Source organism: Clupea harengus, unplaced genomic scaffold (assembly GCF_900700415.2).
Source record: "Clupea harengus unplaced genomic scaffold, Ch_v2.0.2, whole genome shotgun sequence".
Classification (NCBI taxonomy): domain Eukaryota; kingdom Metazoa; phylum Chordata; class Actinopteri; order Clupeiformes; family Clupeidae; genus Clupea; species Clupea harengus.
The window spans coordinates 25,056-31,431 of NW_024879991.1; positions in this window are offsets into that span (position 1 = coordinate 25,056).

A 6,376-nucleotide genomic window follows, 5' to 3' on the forward strand; every position below is an offset into this window, starting at 1 on the left:
AGGATTTCCCCTTCTTTGTAGCACATGTTTAATTGATATATTTGGTCTAGGACAGGGCTCTTCAATTAGTTTGGAGCTGGGGCCGGTTCTTGAAACTGAGGCAAAGTCAGGGGCCGGAGGATATGAGTAATCACGGTAACAAATAAAGAAATTACAACAACATACCGAAGGAGTCAATATATTCTAATTTGTAAGTGCCTAACAACATATGCCCAAGAGGCCGCATAGGCCCAAGGATTCAAAAATCAAACCAAGCAATAACCAAGCCATATTAACAGACAATTGGAGAAATGCAATTAACTAACAAAAACATGCACTTCATTGTACATAGCTGTACCAACACAACTTTACTGGTCATTATCCTCAATATTTAAGATGAAACTGATTTGAGTAACAGGCAGACTCAAATGTATCTCCACCAACAAAGTGCATTGCATGGAACCGAATAGAATTGCAACTTAAAAGTGCATGGAATTCTATTAAGGAAATGTGCTTCAAATTTCATCACTCAGTTCAGGTGAACTGTATCAGTTGTTTAGAATTTCATTCATTTAACTGGCAAACAACTTCCAAGTACACCAATTTTTCTTGCACTCTTCTGCCCCAGCTTCTGTGTGTGTGGCGTGGTCACTAGCCGGCCACATTGGCTTGGCAGATAGATAACAGTTTCCCCAAGAGAGAAAGTCTGAAGCTTGAAGTTCTTTTCAAACCTTTACTTAGGAAGCACTGTAAAGCTGAGCAGACATACAGAATACATCTTAGTAATCTCATCTCGTAACATTCGTTTCTAAAAACAATCACTTAGCATTGCATGTTTAACTTGTTAGTTCAGACACGCCCCCTAGCGGGAGCATCGGCGCAACCGGGCTGATAACATCTTAATTACGTGCATGTAGCCACAAAAATAAAAAACATTTTACCATAAACAGACTTTTTTTCTGAAAAAGCACTAAAACTGCCACAGGCACACGTAATATCAAATGCCTGTGTTCAACAGTTCATTAGAAACGACCAAAAGAAAAACGTGGTGTGCCCCCTGCTGTGCCCCACCCCCTGACGCCTCCTCAAACTAATCGTCCATTTAAACATGCTATCTTTGCCAAAATGTCTTGTTATCTGCCATGAAAAAATCGTTATCTATCCAAACAACTAAATGATGACACTGAATAGTTTACCTGAGGATATTATTGTGGTTTATTTATGTACTCACATCACAGCACAAAACATGCCTCCATTTCCCATATCATATGATCTCAATCTTCTCGAGCTCCTCGTGGCCATGACAAATATATATTTTTTTAAAACATACCTGAATAATCAAAGCCATATATCTCTTCTACGAAACTGTGTAGTTTTTATTGGCCACAGTACATTTTATTCCTTGTTCTACCGTAATTTACATGTCTAGTGCCCACAAACCAACCACTTCCTGTAACAGATGACCGCATTCAAAATGCCTGTTTCTCCAATCCAGTTACTACAAACTGATTGACACATATTCTATCCAATAGTACTCATTCTCATGTTTACAATGGTATGCCCATTGCCTGTCTTTGAATAATATTACGGTGTGATTGGTCCACGCGTAACCGAAGGTTCTCTGGTGCGCTTTCCATGTGCCAGAGAAGTCATTCCGAGCACAGGCTTTGCGCATTCAACACAAAACGTGGAGTTTGCCCATGGACACAATTGGAACAGCTGGATTGTGTCCTAGACATGACATGTAAGTATCTATATCTGCATTTATGTTTTCAGACACGCATAATACTATTAATATGCACTTTGGTATGTTCTCACAATATTGGCTTGCCTATGTATTTTTCTGGCAAATTAGCCAGCCTGCTAGCATGCTCGCTAAAGTTAGCTACATGGTATTGTTGCTGTGTTGTGTGCTCGTAATGTAAACTATGTAAATACATATCTGTATGGATGGTTTCACACACGCATAATACTATTGGTATGCATTTTTGTACGTTTCCAAATTATTGGCTTGCCTGTGTATTTGTCTGGCAAATTAGCAAGCCTGCTAGCAAGTTCGCTAACGTTAGCTACATGCTATTTTTGCTGTGTTGTGTCCTGATGTAAACTATACATGTCTGCATGTATTCGTTCACACACGCATAATACTATTAGCATACATTTTGGTATGTATGGCATGTTATATTTCTCCTGTTGTGTACTCTCTATGTCTGCATCTTTCTTGTTTTTAGTTGCATATTGTGTTTGGTTATTTTACAATGTCTTTATTTTTTTTGCTGGATTGCTGAGTTGTTTGTAACATTTGCCAATTGATTTATTTTTTCCAGAGAGATGTCCCTGCAGGAGATGCATCTGTCCGCTCCCCACTCATTTCATCTCATCTGAACAGATCTCATCTCATCAGAACAGAACTCATCTCATCTTAACCCTCCACACCCACACCCCACTACACCACCACACACCACTACACCACCTCCACACACCACTACACACCTCCACACACCACTACACCGCCTCCACACACCACTACAACACCTCCACACGCCTCCACACCCCACTACACCACCTCCACACACCACTACAACACCTCCACACCCCACTACAACACCTCCACACCCCACTACACCACCTCCACACCCCACTACACCACCTCCACACACCACTACACACCTCCACACACCACTACACACCTCCACACACCACTACACCACCTCCACACACCTCACTACAACACCTCCACACGCCTCCACACACCACTACACCACCTCCACACACCACTACACCACCTCCACACCCCACTACACACCTCCACACACCACTACACCACCTCCACACCCCACCACACACCTCCACACACCACTACACCACCTCCACACGCCTCCACACCACCTCCACACACCACTACACCACCTCCACACACCACTACACACCTCCACACACCACTACACCACCTCCACACACCACTACACACCTCCACACACCCCTACACCACCTCCACACACCTCCACACCCCACTACACCACCTCCACACCCCACTACACCACCTCCACACACCACTACACACCTCCACACACCACTACACACCTCCACACACCACTACACCACCTCCACACACCACTACACCACCTCCACACACCTCCACACACCACTACACCACCTCCACACCCCACCACACACCTCCACACACCACTACACCACCTCCACACCCCACTACACCACCTCCACACACCACTACACCACTACACACCTCCACACACCACTACACCACCTCCACACCCCACCACACACCTCCACACACCCCTACACCACCTCCACACCCCACTACACCACCTCCACACCCCACTACACCACCTCCACACGCCTCCACACACCACTACACCACCTCCACACCCCACTACACACCTCCACACACCACTACACCACCTCCACACACCACTACACCACCTCCACACGCCTCCACACACCACTACACCACCTCCACACACCACTACACACCTCCACACACCACTACACCACCTCCACACCCCACCACACACCTCCACACACCACTACACCACCTCCACACACCACTACACCACCTCCACACCCCACTACACCACCTCCACACCCCACTACACCACCTCCACACACCACTACACACCTCCACACACCACTACACCACCTCCACTACACCACTACACACCTCCACACACCACTACACACCTCCACACACCCCTACACCACCTCCACACCCCACCACACACCTCCACACCCCACCACACACCTCCACAAAACATACATGATGTACTTTTGGGTACAAAACCACGAAACATACATGATGTACTTTTATATGGATCTGGATAGGTTTTTGGGTATATTTTGGAGAGGCTATAGACCATCATATGTGTTGTCACAATAAATTACAATATATTACACTGAAATTAATTCAGAATGGTTTGCTGTAGTACAGAAAGCAAGAAAAAAGTATGAATTCTTGATGTACAGTGACAGGTACTGGATGTTGTATTTGGTGAGGTTGGAGAGGTTATGAGACACTTGGAGACGTCTAAAGGTACCATATGGAAACTGATGTGTAACACTTGTAAACTTTTGTCTATCTGCTTCAAATTTTTTACACACACTGTCAAGATGTTGTTGCATCAGGAAATGTAAATGTTAGTTTCCTATGACATTCAAAACCCAGTTCTACACTGAAACATAAAAAAAACACTAGGCGTTTTATGTTTTTTTCTGACAAAAATGTTGGTTTTGCTGCTCTGAAATGTAAACTAAAATGACATAATAAAACATTTTAACTGATTGCATTTGATGGGCCAAGTGTCTTCTTTAATTTAAGCCATGAATGGTTATTATGCAATGTTTAGAACCATAGATATTCAAGTTTTAAATGGGACAGTGCAATATAGGCGGAAATTGTCAAAAATACCCTTCTGAATTAACAGGTTAACTGTGATAGCATTAATCTAACATAGTTTCTAACTTATAGGGGAAATTCCATAGAGACCGCGCTAGCGATTAGCATATTCATCAAAGTAAACAATTCGAACTAACTTCGGTTCATTACAAGTGGTTTCCACAAGAAGTAATGTTTTAAGTAATAACTGATCAACTGTTTAAGAAAATACTTAAAGGTAAATGTTTTCTGGACATGTATATCAGATTAGGAAAAAATATACCGCCACCTATAACGGTGCATAAAAATATACCGCCACCTACTGCACGTGAGAGTGTACAATTAGCCATAGTCACGAACTGAATGAGGCTGCCGGAGCACACTCAGGGGGCCAGTCCAAAGCAGCTTGAGGGCCGGATCTGGCCCGCGGGCCGCCTATTGAAGAGCCCTGGTCTTGGAGGTCCTAATTGTATTGTTGCCATTTTTTTGTCATTAGTATGCCGACCAAAAGGAGTTTCTTGCAAAGAAAGAATTGAGTTGTTGCACTGAGCACTAGCCATCTTGACAGAATGCCTTGGTCGACGCTGTACGTTCTTATATGCTTTTACGTCCATTACTTATGAAGAAAGCATGGAGGGGCGAGCCCTCCCGGAAGCCATAGAGAATGCATTGAGAGCCCTGTTTTTGTGAAAAAAGGGATTTAACATGGGAGTCAATGAGGGAGGTCTGGGGCGATTTCCATTTCGCCCCAAATCGCCCAGAAGGGGCGGGGCCATTTGAAGCACGACTTTTGCAGACAGTCTAGTGGTAGAATCCGACAGGAAAAAAATATCTCCTTTTCCCGTAGGCAGTGCATCCCCCCAATCGCCCTTATGGACAAGCCGCCCTTGCTTGGTAGGATGGGTCCTTTTTAGTCCTTCCAAGTCGGGTCCTTCAAAAGCTACGCAGGACTCCTTCCTAGCATTCAGAGAAGTCTGTGTTGACACACTGCCAAATACTGCTCCTCCTTCCCAGAAATCCTGTTGTTTCTGTGGTGACACACTGCCAAATACTGCTCCTCTTTCCCAGAGATCCTGCTGTTTCTGTGTTGACACACTGCCAAATACTGCTCCTGCTTCTGTGGTACGTGAATCAGGTCTGATCAAACATTTACTGCTTGATGGTTGATCACTAGATGAATGATTTTTCAGAAGATCCATTAATATAAATGTATGATTTTGTGGCTTTTTCATATATGTGTCCAACCTTCTTGTTAAACCCACATTGCACATATACAGTATATTTGACATTGAAAAACGGTAATATTAAAGAATGTATATTTTCATACTAGAAATTCTCTTTCACATTGATGCATTATTCTTATTTACGCCACATTAACCTCTCTTGTTATATTTGACTATGCTGTAATTAAAAAAAGAATAAATGAATAAAGTGTTATACCATTCATTCACCAAACAATGTAGTCAGTGGAACAGTACTCTTGCTCTGTGCTTCTCTGCTGCCACCTTTTGGCCTGGAGTGCATCGGATTGCTCTGTACTCCCCACACAGCTTCGATAGCTTCCACACACTTTTTCTCTGCTTACACGGGCATGGCACTTTGACACCAGCCTGCCTACTCAGAATTAAGGTCCTGTACTGGGTGACATGTAACGTGCCTAATAGGCTAGGCTTCATCACTATAGGAACACTAAATCAAACACAGATAGGAATGGGCTTCATCACTACAGGCACACACAAGGTGCACAGATCATCTTTAGACTCACACACACACACACACACACTGTTACAAACTCCTGATTTTCATTGAGCTGGCCTGTTGTTGTGCTGTCCTGTTGTGTTTCTGTCCCTACCCAGATGCAGCCTAACGCCAGTCACCTGTGCCATGAGGTACACCTGGGCCCTTTACCTATGAAGTCACTTCCTGCCCTGGTGTGAAAGCACAGAGAGAGAAAAAAAGAAAACCATTAGGTTGTAGGACCTGCCCCCCCGAGCCAACAGCGCC